Here is a 14,716-nt window from a genome sequence, read left to right as displayed (position 1 = left end):
GCCAGATGTGGGACTTGAACCCTTGAGCCAACAAACTGTGAGATCATGACCTGAGCCCAAGTCAGACGCTTAACCCCCCGAGCCACTCAGGTACCCCTGTCCAACCTTTACAAAAAAGGAGAGGTCTTCTGGGTTTTCCTACTGCCAGACTATGGGAGGAGTCCTCTGCCAACCTGGGCTAATTTTAGGGAAAGCCTCTGTTCTGATGTTCAAATGAGAAAACATACATAAAGGGGCTAGGATACCATTTGTCACATGGAAGGGGATGAAAACCGATTTCTCGCCTCTAATGAGTGTCGATATTTCTTCTTGCCAATATTTTGTCTCATTTTTAAAGAATTATCCGGCTTCTTTCTAGAATTGTTTCAGGATGAGCTAAGTAAATAAAAATGCCTCTTCTAGGGACAAGTCAGCTGTTCCAGAAAGAGAAATTTCTTTTCTTATTAACGTGTTGGTGGAATTATCCTACTCCTCACTGTGAAGATAAATCCACCTCTCTTGTTCCTTTTTTTCCCCCTGCTATAGAAATAGCTTTAAAAGAGAGAAAAAGAAGGAAGCAAAAATAGAAAGAACCTTACATATCTGCTAGAATTCTCTCCGGTGACTTTGCTGAGCTGGATTATAATTACCAATTGTCTTTTTCTTGTACTTCCATAGTATTCGGTGTACAACCTTATTATAGAATTTATTAATTCATTGCTTTGTAATTACTTGTTTACATGCCGGCCTTCACTCTGGTCTCTAAGCTCTTTGAGGGCAGGGAGCATGCCTTATTTATGGTTGATGCGAGCATCCAGTGTGATGGCCAGCCTGGGGTAGGCACTCATTAACTGTCCATAGAAGACACAGAAACTCGCTATTCCTTTCTCTCTCTTCCTCCTGGGCTTCTGCCTCTCCTCTTTCTCTGCCTCAGATCTACTTATGTCTTCACTGTCCTGTGAAATCACCGTTGTTAAAGATAAGTCTATCTTTTCCATGAATTTTTTTTTGGCTTTCCAATATTTTATGATTCTATAGAAGAAATGGTTCATAATATGTCTGCTTTATATTTGCCAAGTAACGTCATCTTTAAAAATTTACTACTCATAGGGGCACCTGGGTGGCTCAGTCAGTTAAGTGTCTGACTCTTAATTTCAGCTCAGGTCATGATCTCGTGGTTCGTGAGTTCAAGCCCCACATCTGCCTCTGTGCTGTCAGTGTGGAGCCTGCTTAGAATTCTCTCTCTGCCCCTCCCCTCCTCGTGCTCTGTCTCTCTCTCTCACTCAAAATAAATAAATATTTTAAATCATTTTTTTAATTTAAAAAATAAAAATTTATTACTACCCACAAAGGGTCACAGACATTAATGACTCCTGTTTTAAGAGCACCTGGGTGGCTCAGTCAGTTAAGTGTCCAGCTTTGGCTCAGGTCATGATCTCACGGTTCACGGATTCGAGCCCTGTGTTGGGCTCTGTGCTGACAGCTCAGAACCTGGAGCCTGCTTCAGATTTGGTGTCTCTCTCTTTCTCTACCCCTCCCCCACTCATGCTCTGTGTCTCGCTTTCAAAAATAAATTTAAAAAACAATTTTTTTAAATGACTCATTATTTGTCAGGACATACAAAAGAATCATGTCCTTCTAGGTCTATGATATATATAGTAAGTTACACATGGCACATTACAAGGCTTTTATAAGCTGAGTCACTGAAATTTGATTATTAACATTAAAGAAATGCTAATACTTTATCATTTCCAAATGCTTATTTAATATTTGAATACTTCTTTTCATTATTTTGGAAAGCTATGTATATATTTCCAAAGTATCAGATATGCCTGGCCCTTTAAATAAACCCTTTGGATCTCGCATAGAGGGATAAGTTTGAAAGTGAAAATTTGCCAGGACAGAGATAGAATGTAAAACTTTTTTTTTTTTTTGGTGAAGATTAAGATCAAAATACATTAGTTGAATTGGTATTTCTGTCCCATTTATTCCCATACAAAATTATGCAGACTTGATTTTCTCTCTTTAGGAGAAGTTAGAAAATGCTAAATTTAAGTCAATTTTCTCTTGAATCTTTTTCAAGTTATTTTTATAAATCATTGATTTTTATTTTTCTTTCAGAGATAAGACACAGAGAACACATAGACACCCAGCAATCCTTACAAAGGTTTCTAAAACATTTTGTTTTCTAAAACATTTATAGTTACTTTAACAAAAAGAGACATTTGGAAGATTACAATTCTTGTGAAATGCCCTACTTTTTCTCTGCTGTATCTTAAAATCTCTATCATTTTTATAGATCAAAAGACTGGCATTCAGGAAGTTTTAAGATGTTCAGAACAGCATAAAACAACAAAGTGAAGTCCATTTCTATGAAGCAAATTGTTTTAATTGCTGAATGAGAGGTTTTAATGACAACGTCTATAAAATTTTTATATACCTGAGATGCATTCCTAAAGGCATCACTCAATTGCTTGTGAGGTTTCAACGCTCAGTTCTTTCCTATTTCTGCAAATGGGACAACATCGTTCTGTGTATAATGTAATCACTGATCTTGATTCATACTGATTTAGCAACTGGATTAACCCTTTTAGGCTTGTCCAGTTAAGTATTTCTAACAACGGAGAAATAGGATGAACCCGAAAGTACTCTTGCAATATGCATGCAGAAAATAGAATGTGTTAGACTATTGCAGCCTCAGATTGTTCACATATTAACTTTAGGAAGAACTTAGAGAATGAAAAAAAGATATCTCACAAAAAAAATCAATAAAGTTGATGTATTAATTTACTTTTTCCATGTGTTTAAAAAATTTTTCCCTATATATTTAGCCATCTTCGAGGAAAATTTCTATATTTATACATACTGGTATGAAATTACTTACCCTTTATAACATACATAATAAACCATAGTAATTTGGCCATATGTCAGCAGAGAGGTAATTATTATTACTTAGCCAATTCACTCTAAAAATAAGGTGTCCAAATTTTTAAAACAAGAGACTTCCAGTTGGCAAAAATACATTATCAAAAGCTTCCTTCAATATCTTTGGCCACAGGGACTCTGCTATGTGTCATATAAAAGAGGTTGAAAAGACAAGACAACTCACCTCCAGGAAGCTGACAGTCTGCATAAGACAAAGTTGGTATAAACAATCCTAAGATTTAAATGTGTATGTATCCTCCCTATTGCCATGATTTGAGAAGTACCAGAAGGCCCATACTACCTGAAAATATCAGCCCAGTCCCTGGAAATTTTATTTTGGGTTGAGGCACTCTGCCCAAAAGCCAATGTTTAAATGGTCATGTTTCCTTATGTACTAGTAAAGAAAGAAAAGGCCTAAGGAGTTGCAGGGAACCCATAACCATAATTCACTGCCCCAAGAGATGCATCTTTAGCCTTTGGATTCTTTTTTAATTGAAAACCATTGAGTGGAGAAAAGTTCCAAAAACAGGGCACAAATGTCCCTTTTGTAAAGCAAATTTACATTCATATAGGAAGTTTCCATTTGTAGATATGTCTTCGACCTCCTTACCAGAAGAAGGTTGCATGAAAACCTTACTAAGCAATCCTTCTTTACCCTAACTTTTCCTGTTTATCTTCCTGTAACTTGACTTCCCAGCCCAGAACTCATTTTTCCTTTCTTTTCTTTCTTTCTTTTTTTTTTTTTTTTGTTAACCTCAGTTACAAAACCCAAACCTAACCACACCTTTGAGTTACTCATCTCTGAGTATTACCATGAATGAATGAGATATAGATCTGTTTGTTACTCTCTTATTAATCTGTCTTGGTCACTGTCATTTACAGGGCACTGGAGAACCCAAGATAGGTAGAAGAAAGGAGTTCTTCCTCTCCTACAGGGTCCACCCCATTGGTTTATGTTCACTGAAAAAGGATCTATCAGTACACAGCATAATCAGGTAAGGAAGGGAAACCAGAGGGTTGCACAGAATTGTGTTCAATTTTCCCATCTATGCACCTCAGACTCTGGAGACATCAAGAGTATCATAAGGCTTCTGCAAATCTGAACATAAACCACACATAGTCTGTAGCAAAATAAATAAGAGTTCTCCACATACCTGTATTTGGAGGTATTATATGGTTAACAAAATCAAATTTATGTTACTCACAAGGTAGGAAGTCATGATTTGGGTAAGCGATCTAAGACAAAATTTTCCCAGGGTCAGCCCGTTGGAGAAAAAGCCATGAAATCTGAAGATAAACAACCAAAACTGTCAAGATCTGCTGTAGACAGGTAGAAAAAGTGCTCTCCACTGACTTATTGATTTGAAAGAATGCATACATATGTGGATTCTCATCTCCGTCTAAGAATTTTACCAGAGCAGTCAGTGTAAGGCAAAAATTTGATCTTAAGGGACTTCCAGTTTGTGCCACTAGGCCTGTGGAGAACTGGTACAGACAACCGCCATCTGCAGAAACTCCTGATGGCATTTTTAGTTCAAACTGTTTGGCGAAGCCCATGGTTAGGTCAGATGAGTAACTACTTCAATGAAGGAAATATAATATAGCAGGAATTGGAGACTTTTCCTGATGTTCGATGGTGAGAAAAATACCAAAGTAGGCAAGCAAGCCTCAGTTGCACATGGGAGATTGGACCTGAAGGGTTTAATAGGAGTTTACTTGTGACATGAGTTGCTGGGAAAAAGCAATGTCAGAGATTATATTGGAAAATGTGTGCTCTTCTGTTCTAGAATAAGCCGCAGCTATTTTCAAACCTGTAGTGAAAATCTCTCATCCAAACAACTTTGTGTCAGTGGCGCTTTAGGGAAGGAGGAGAAACGCAAGTATCCACCCTTGAGACAATATGGGTAGAGTCAAGATAATGGCTGTAGGGAGGTGAGGTAGCAAGGGAGGTTCAGCATCTAATGAGGGATAGAAATGGAGAGGAAAAGGTAAGACAGAAGTCAACCTCAAAGTATTTAGAAATATGATGCTCTTCCTCTGCTGTGTGCCATGGAAGCTTCAGCCTTGTGTTTGGGTGTTAAAGTAAATGATGGGTTCCATGTGCCAGAAGATTGAAGACCAGTAAGTTAAAAAATGCACTATGGAGTTTTCTTGGCTAGTTTCATCACACAGCGAGGAAAGGGTATGTGTATGTGTGACTGGGGGATGTGGGGGTGAGCATGGTGGGTGAATGGGCAGACAGCGGGCCAGGAGAGAATAGTGTTGGAGATTCATGTACAGGGGGGTTAGTTGAAGGAAAGATGAAATGCAATTTGTGTTCTACTCCCTCTCTAATTCATAAGAAAATCTTTGGCCACTTTTGTCAGACCCTTTTTTCATAGAATTGACTTTTATCCATTTAAGATGAAGAAAAGGCTTGGACACTTACACTTAAAAGTCAATTGAATTTGGGCAACTATTTGTGTTCCCCATCACCTCATAAGAGAAAGGGTATGTAAAAAGCAAGAAATATAGTAAATAGTAAAGAATTTTCATTCATTATTATTGTAATTGAGTCTTTGTTCTAGCAGAACCAAATTAAAATGTGGCTTGTGCTTTTCAGAAGAAAAAAAATTGTTAAGTAATCTCTACTCCCAACATGGTGCTTGAACTCACAACCCCCAAATCAAGAATCACATGCTCTACCCACTAAGCGTGCCAGGCACCCCTCGAAAGAAATTTAAAGAAATAATTCTTGACTGAAGAAATAGAAACTTGGTTTTTCACAGATAGTTATGTTTCCGGAAAATCCTGCTCTTTTATTCAAACACCAAAGAAACCAGTGTTTACACATATTAAATGCGTGACAGTTGTAATTTGAGCTGGAGCTTTAAAATGAATACAAACAGCAACCAAGGAAGCGTACAAATTAGAAGGTGTGATCAAGGAATAATTTTTTGAAAGGTTAAGGACATTTTAAAGAAATCTCTCAACACAGAATGTATTTTTACTACAATTACAGTGGATCAATGAGAATATAAAGTTGAGAACTTAAATTTAAAAAATGCAATACATATCTAGAAACTCTTTGCTGCACCAGGTACGTATGACTGTTAAGAGTATTTCTGAAATTTCTACAAAGATGCATTTCACAGCATCAATCAATTAAAATTTCAAGGTAAGCTCGATGCAGTCAACATTCTTCTAAAAATAGAAACCCTCCACTTTTGATCACATCATAGCCCCACCTCCATGTTACCCCCTCTCTGAACCAAAAGAGGTGTATTCCTCAAGTTCCTACTATGTCGTTATGCACGCCTTCTTTAAACCTCTTAAATACAAATGATATAAAATACAGGCATATATCTCATTATGACTTCCACACACAGATTCTAAAGGAAAGCACAGAACAGCTGCATTCCGTTTTTTTGTTGTTGTTGTTGTTTTTGTTTTTGGCATGAATAGGGCCTTTAATATCAATACTGAAATGGAAGTGATTAGTATTATTTTCTGAATTTTAAAGCACCTTAGGATGTTCAGCCAGACAGTTTATTTCATTGGCTGAACATGCCGGCTCCTCATTGTGGGAAAAATATGTTGGCCCAGGCAAAGAAACAGCTATCTGGCTGTTCTATAGACATTCTCAGAGGATTTGAACCGATAATTCTGCTTTTAAAAATGACGCTTATAAAGAATAACATGCTCTTTCTAGCATTATATGGTTTTCTTTACCTAATCATACTCCTTACTCTAAAATTAGGAGCATTGAGTATGATCATTTAGATTTGGCTCCACTTAGAGAAAGCTTTTATTCTTGAGGCTTTGATGTATATAGCATTGAATGTAGAAATTATCCACTTAGATTGTTATGCATTGATAGTACAGGACCAATACACAAAATAAGTTGCATTTCTACACACTAGAAATAATCTAAAACTGAAATTAATAAAATTTTTCTATATAAAATTGCATCCAAAAGAATAAAATACCTAAGAACAAATTTCACAAAAGAAGTACAAGACTTGTATACTGAAAAATGCAAAGTATCATCGAAAGATATTAAAGAAGACCTAAATAAATCCAAAGATATCCCATGCTCATGGCTTGGAAGACTTAATATTGATAAAATTATAATAGTCCCCCAAATTGATCTATAAAGTCAGCATAATCCTTATCAAAATACCAACTGGTTTTGTTGTAGAAATTGACAGACTGATCCTAAAATTTACATGGGAATGCAAGGAACCCAGCAAAGCCTAAATGATCTTGTACAAAAAGAATACTTTTGGAGAACTCATTTCGGTAATGAAGATAGTACTCAATCAAGACATTGGTACCAGCCTAGAGTAAGGGTAGATTTATAAATCATTGGATTAGAATTGAGAATCCAGAAAGAAATCTTTACATTCATCATCAATTTTTACAAGAGTGCTAAGATAATTTAATAAAGAAAGAGGAGTCTTTTCAACAAATTGTCCAAGAACAACTAGATAAGATATCCCTGTAAAAAAACTAAGACTGGTCCCCTACCTTATACCATACACAAAAATAGTAACTCCCAATGACTGAAAACGTTTAATATAAGAAACAAAACTACACAAAAAATCTTAAGACACAGGCAAAAATATTCATGACTTTGGATTAGGCAATGGTTTCTTAGCTATGATATAAATACCAGAAGCAAGAACAAAAGAAAAAAATAGAAAGACTGGAGTTCATTTAAAATATTTAAAAACTCATATTTCAAAGGAGATTACCATGAAAGTTAAAGATAAATATCTGAAAACCATATATTCGATAGGGGACGACCATCCAGAATACATGAGGAATTCTTACAAATCAAAAATAAAAGAAAATAACTAATTTAAAAATTGGCAAGTATCAATAAATATTATTCCAAAAATTATCTGCAAAGAGCCAATAAGTACATAAAAAGATATTCAATTGCATTGATTTTCAGAGAAATGTAAATTGAAACTAATTTGTAATATTACTTCATAGCCACTAGGATGTCTGTAATAAAGAAAATGGCAATGACAATGGTTGGTGAGGATGTATATTATTCCTAAAGGGAATATATATTCCCTGGGAAATCAGTTTGGTGAGTCCTGAAAAAGTAAAACACAGAATTACTTTATGACTCAGGAATTTCATTTCCATGTGTACATATTCCCAGGGAATTGAAATCATATGTTCACCTAAAGCCTTTACATACAAATGGTCATGGCAATAGTATTCATAAGAGCCAAAAAATTTAAGTGATTTAAGTAATTTAAATTGGATAATTAAATGTAAGTAATTTAAATGGGATAAGTGAAGTGTGGTATATCTATACAATGGACTATTACATAGCCATAAAAGTGAATGAAGTACTGATACATGTTGCAACATGTAAAAACCTTGAGAATATTACCTTAAGTGAAAAAAAAAAAAAACAGATAAAAAGGTCACATACTATGTGATTTAATTTACATGAAATATCCCAAATAGTCAAGTTCATAGAAACAGAAAGTGGATTCGTTTTTGTCATGGACTGAAGGTACAGAGAATGAACAATCTATGTTAATGGCTATGGAGCTACTTTTTAGGGTGATGCCATGTATCATGATAAATAAATAAATAAATAAATAAATAAATATTTTAAATAAAATTTTCAAAAAGAACTTGAAAATTAGTACAGTAGTGCTTCCCCCTTTATCCACGGGGGATATATTCCCAGACCTGAAACTGCAGATAGTACCCAACACTCTATATATGTTTTTTTGTTCCTATACATAAATCTGATCAAATTTAATTTATAAATTAGGTACAGTAAGAGATTAACAACAATAGCTAATGATCAAATAGAACCATTCTAACAATACAGTGTGATAAAAGTAGGTGAATGTTCTGTCAAAGTACCTTACACTGTACTCACCCTTCTTCTTGTGATGATGGGAGGTGACAACATGCCTACGTGATGAGATGAAGCAAAGTGAATGATGCAGGCATTGTGACATGGTGTTAGGCTACTATTGACCGTCTGACAAAGAGGATCATCTCCTTCTGGACCACGGTTTACCACAGGTAACTGAAACAGCAACAAGTGAAGCTGCTGATAAGGGGGACTACTGAGTAATAATATTTGTGAAATTATTTATCTGTCAAATGGAAACCTCTTTTTGATTATGGGATAATGGTAATACTCAAATTATATGCCCAAAACCTTAACAAGATGGGAAGAGGAAAGGAGGTTGGTATACACTGGGCAATTATGTTAATATCTTTGTGCAACTTATAAATAACAGACTTTATTACAAAGTTTATAACAGAACAATATAGACCAAAATTTAACTACCAAATTAGCATAGGAGAAGAAAAAAGGAAATACACTGAACACAAGGCAGGAAAGAATAGAAAAATGATGAACAGATTACTCAGAAAGATAGAATAGCAATTCCAAAATATAGAATAGAAAATCCAATAAATATAGAAAAACTAATTTATCTGTACAAAATGCAAAGATTGTCAAATAAATATTTTTCAATCTAAAAATATGTGAAACTTAAAATTTTAATACAAAAATTAAAAAAATAGAAAAGATAAGTCAGGCCATTACTAATAAGATGATTTCAGATAATATTGAAATTGAGGTAAGCATAAGAGGTAAAAGAGGAATAAGAAAATAATCTATCAAAAATACAAATAAGAATTTTACACACTTTGCAACATAGTCTTGAAATATATGACATAAAAAATTATAAGGAGAAATTTAAAAATCCACTATCATTTAAGATATTTTAGTATACATTTGTCAAACATTAACAGATGAAGCAGAAAAAAAAGTAAGAATATTGCTTTGAGAAGCAAACTGTACACATTCATTTAATTGAAAAAATGTTGGCGTAAGAAAGGGCTTCCTACATAAAACACACAAAAAAGTACAATCTACAAAGAATAGAGACAGAAATGTCACCATATTAAAGTTAAAAGATAAAACATCTGTATAACAGGGGCACCTGGGTAGCTCAGTTGGTTAAACATCTGACTCTTGATTTCAGCTCAGGTCATGACTTCACAGTTCCTGAGTTCGAGTCCCTCATCAGTTTCCCCACTGAGCATGGAGCCTGCTTGGGATTCTCTCTCTCTGCCCCTTCCCCACTCTCACACTCTCTGTCTCCCAAAATAAATAAAAATAAAACTTAAAAAAAATCTGTATAACCCAAAACATGTTAAACAGTATTAAAAATGTATGATATAGTGGGGAAAGTACCTGAAATTTTTATATAACACACAAATTAAAGTCATTCACATATGTTCTATGTATATATAAATTGACAATTCTCTGGGGCACCTGGGTGGCTCAGTCGGTTGAGCGTCCAACTGTGGCTCAGGTCATGATATCACAGTTTGCGAGTTTGAGTCCTGCATCGGGCTCTGTGCTGACAGCTCAGAGCCTGGAGCCTGCTTCAGATTCTGTCTCCTTCTCTCTCTCTGCCCCTCCCCAACTTGTGCTCTGTCTCTCTATGTCTCTCAAAAAATAAATAAATGTTAAAAAAAATTTAAAAAAAAATTGACAATTCTCTCTCTAGAGACAGAGAGAAAAACAGAGAAAGAAAGAGAACAGAACACAAAGAAGTTTCAAATTTAAAAATAAATCAATACGTGAAAAGATGCTAGTCTGCACTAAAAAGGAAGAAAATGTAAATTAAAAAACAAGATACAATTTCATCATTAGATTCACAGACGTTTATTTTTAAAAAAATTTAATGTTTATTTGTTGGGGGGGGGGGAGGAGAGGGAGCACAAGTAGGGGAGGAGCACGGAGACACTGAATCCGAAGCAGGCTCCAGGCTCCGAGCTGTCAGCACAGAGCCCACTGCAGAACTTGAACTCCCGAGCCATGAAATCATGACCTGAATCCAAGTCAGACACTTAACCTACTGAGCCACCCAGGTGCTCCTGATTCACAAACATTTAAAAATCTACCACCAGTTTTGTAAAATATGATAAGGGCGTAGAACAATGGAAATTCTCAAACACAACTGAAGGAAGTATTAATTAATACAGCCAATGATTGATAGAATCAATTTACTGAAAGTGTCTTAGTTTTTAAGTTGTAATTGGCTTTCCAATTTTTTTTCCAAATTTTTAATGTTTGTTTATTTTTGAGAGAGAGAGAGAGAGAGAGAGAGAGAGAGAGAAAGTGGGGGAGGGGCAGAAAGATGGAGACACAGAATCCAAAGCAGGCTCCAGGCTCCGAGCTGTCAGCACAGAGCCCAATGTGGGCTCGAACCGACAAACTGAGAGCTTATGACCTGAGCTGAAGTCAGATGCCCGACGGACTGAGCCACCCAGGTGCGCCGGCTTTCCAAAATTTTATAGGGTGGTACAATAAATTTACCTAAGCAGGTACCTAAAATGAATATTCCCTTCCTAAAAGTACTGGGACAGATGTCTAAAACACTTTTCTTTGAATCCAGAAAAGGAACTGAAAAGGGTTCATGGAAAAGATCAAATCTCCTGAGCTAAATTTTCCTTGAAATTAGATTCTTTAGCCTGCTATTCAGTTTACGGAATACCTACTTTGTTCACAGAGGAAAAAGATCAATAGATTTTCTAAGGAAATACCTTTCTTAAAAATGACTAGCCCCTCATTTTTACTAATTCTAAGCAACACAAATTTCTTTTTTTTTAAATTTTTTTTTCAACGTTTTTTATTTATTTTTGGGACAGAGAGAGACAGAGCATGAACGGGGGAGGGGCAGAGAGAGAGGGAGACACAGAATCGGAAACAGGCTCCAGGCTCCGAGCCGTCAGCCCAGAGCCTGACGCGGGGCTCGAACTCACAGACCGCGAGATCGTGACCTGGCTGAAGTCGGACGCTTAACCGACTGCGCCACCCAGGCGCCCCTAAGCAACACAAATTTCTGAGAACTTTTATCTAATTTTATGTTTATGAAGAACTTCCGTTTCTTCTAAAGATACAACCCACTTCCTCTTTATCATTTAGGTTATTTTATCAGCATGGTTGTGAATACATTGGAAATGTTACATTTTAGCAAAAAAAGAAAGGGGTTGAATTAAATTGTACGCTATAGATATATACGCTTATTTCTGTGTTTAACTTTATTAATTTACCAATAAATACAATAGTAAAATATGAAATCAGCACCTTGAATGCATGCTGAATGTACTGAATTAAGTAAAAGTCACAAATATGGTACACAACATAAAACAATTTGTTTTGCCTTGCTGACTATTCCTAGGATGGGAATATAACTTTTTTTTTTTTTTTTTTTTTTTTTTTTTTTTTTTTTTTTTTTTTTTTGCTTAGGAGAATTACATAGACTAAAAATTGACTGATTCTGGAGAATAATATTGTCATCCAACCCATACAACAAATGTCTTTATAGTTTAACTCATTAGAACAATTAGCCTTGAAAAAAAACTGATATACCATAAAATGTTGAAATTATATTTTTATTGCAGATGATAGTGAAAGAACTCATTACCTGTGGATTCTGATCATTGCTTCTTAGATGTGCTCACTACAGAGGAAAGTTAGAATTATATTAACACAAAATTTCATAAGCAATATAATACTCAAAATATGTGAGGGTTCTAGATCAAAGCACATCTCACTTTTAGATATAAAAGCACTTTGTATTTCAGGTATGGACTGATAGTTATTGCAGTATAATAAATACAGTTCTAAAAATGTATACATTTTATCCATTAAATCTCCTTTCAAGAAGAACATGGCATAACTGGTAGAAGTAAATTCTTATAGTTGAAGACTGTTCAAATAAGTCTTCTCTTTCTCCCCAAATACACTAAAATGCCAGAAAAATATGTGTCAGTTGTCTAAATGATTTTAATCCATAAAACAATATTTAACATCTGCCCCCAAATCCAAGGACATCTTACTCAAGGTGTATTCTAGAACAATTAGGGTTTTTCTCGTGCCAGTCCTTGAAACAATCCATGCTGAAATCTATTATACTCTACTTTCAAACCAAAATTTTGGCCTCTACTCACTTTGGGGCATAGAATTCTCATTCTACATCATTTCCCAGAAAAGGAGGTAAGTGTAAATCAAACCCACGATACCGCTTTTCTTACAATTAGATCATACTCATTATGGGCAACTTCTCATTGGCTAGATCTCTCTTTAGGTTCTAGCACACCACCATTTTGCTAGGCCTCTTGAGAGTTGTGGCAGATATTCACTACCTTCTCTGTGATAACTGCCTTTACGTGTTAGAGGGGAGTGGGGGCAAGGCTGTCAATTAAAAGGCATGACGTCCTCCTCCACAGAAGTGGAAATACATAATTGTGTTCAGTTATGGGTTGAGAATGGACATGTGAGCCAAGCAAGACCAGTCATGGTCCTTTTGGGGGAAATTCACATAGAAACTGTTTTGGAAAGGGATTCTAAATTGTACTCTGTATGCGGTCTCATCTTGTTCTGAGAGGCACATAGTTACCTTACATTTTATAATTCTAAATTATAAAATCACCAATTTCTAATTTGAAAACTACATATTAAAATATTTTTCGATCCTGGGCGCCTGGGTGGCTCAGTCGGTTGAGGGTCCGACTTCGGCTCAGATCATGATCTCATATTTCATGAGTTTGAGCCCCACGTGGAGCTCTGTGCTGACAGCTCAGAGACTGGAGCCTGCTTCTGATTCTGTGTCTCCCTCTCTCTCTGCCCCTCCTCTGCTCACACTCTCTGTCTCTCTCTCTAAAAACTAGATAAACATTAAAAAAAATTTAATATTTTTTCTATCCATGTCCAGTTAAAAAGAATTAGTATTTCCAGTTCCATCCCATAGCACTTCACCTTTCTTGGCCATGGATCAATGGCACATTTACTTTACTAGCTAAGCAGTAGGGAATAGGATAACTCAGGAGATTGGTGATGGATTATGGAGCCATTATCATTTAACATGTTTATTTGAATTTCATGTTACTATCTGATAGAAATTCTGTGAATCATACGAGGTAAGTTAATAGTTTCTGTCCTTACTTTATAGCCAGATATCCACAGTGCAATCAGCACCACATATAGCCCTAAGCTCTTAAATGATGCAGTGACAGTTGCATCGGGAATATTTCCATAGAATTAAAGTTTCAGTTGAGAAGCCAAGGATTTGATGGAAATCCAAAATGAACAAACTTCTAAAAGTTCTATAGAAAAAAAAAAGTAGCTCTGAGAAGTGAGCAATGTCCTGGGTATTTCTTATGGACTTAGATTTCTAATCTTAGATATGTCATTAGCTCTTTGCCCAACACAAGCATGCAGACAAAAATTGCTAATTAAATTAGGATTGCTCTAATGACCCGTCACCAGTAAAAATTTAAGGTAGGTTTTGCATGTGTGTGTGTGTATGTGAAATTTCTAGAACTGCTATATTTACCAAGTAACTTGTTATAATACCTCTCATGATTTGAAATAATTGTGTATTTTGGGTTCTACAGCTGCCGCTGATTCACTCATTTCTGTGTTCCACCTGTGTGCTGAACCAGCCATGGTACCAGTGTTTCTGAACACAAAGATAGATATTGTATCCAAGTGGGGCATACTGTCAGCACTGAAGGTTGTGGTTACTATGCCTATTGGACAACCAACGCCTTTTCTGAGAATATATAGCCAATCCCTAAATTTAGGAAACTTAAGATGTCAGTGTCCCAAGCATGAAAGCATCATAACAGGACTCCCAAAAAGCAGACAGTGAAGGAAACAGAGGTAGACACAGTCAATTATGTCTTTCAGAAGCCTTTCCTACAGGATGACAGAAGAAAGGTGGATGAAGAAAACTGAGCTGAATATTTTGGAGCATAGCCA

At 35.7% G+C, this 14,716-nt stretch overlaps 1 long non-coding RNA gene across 1 annotated transcript in view; it reads right to left on the bottom strand.

Moving 5' to 3' along the window:
- The window catches only part of LOC125924672 (uncharacterized), a 28,685-nt gene extending 15,088 nt beyond the window's left edge, over positions 1–13,597 (bottom strand). Inside the window, exons 1-2 of the long non-coding RNA XR_007458513.1 lie at positions 12,378–13,597; positions 8,801–8,953 (exon numbers count right to left, since the gene is read on the bottom strand). This is a non-coding gene — a long non-coding RNA (uncharacterized LOC125924672). The remainder of the gene's footprint in view (positions 1–8,800; positions 8,954–12,377) is intronic.
- Between the last annotated feature and the right edge of the window lie 1,119 nt (positions 13,598–14,716).

Source organism: Panthera uncia, chromosome F2, assembly GCF_023721935.1.
Source record: "Panthera uncia isolate 11264 chromosome F2, Puncia_PCG_1.0, whole genome shotgun sequence".
NCBI lineage: Eukaryota > Metazoa > Chordata > Mammalia > Carnivora > Felidae > Panthera > Panthera uncia.
Note: the sequence above shows the minus strand (reverse complement) of the source record. Positions and strands in the feature narration are given on the sequence as shown.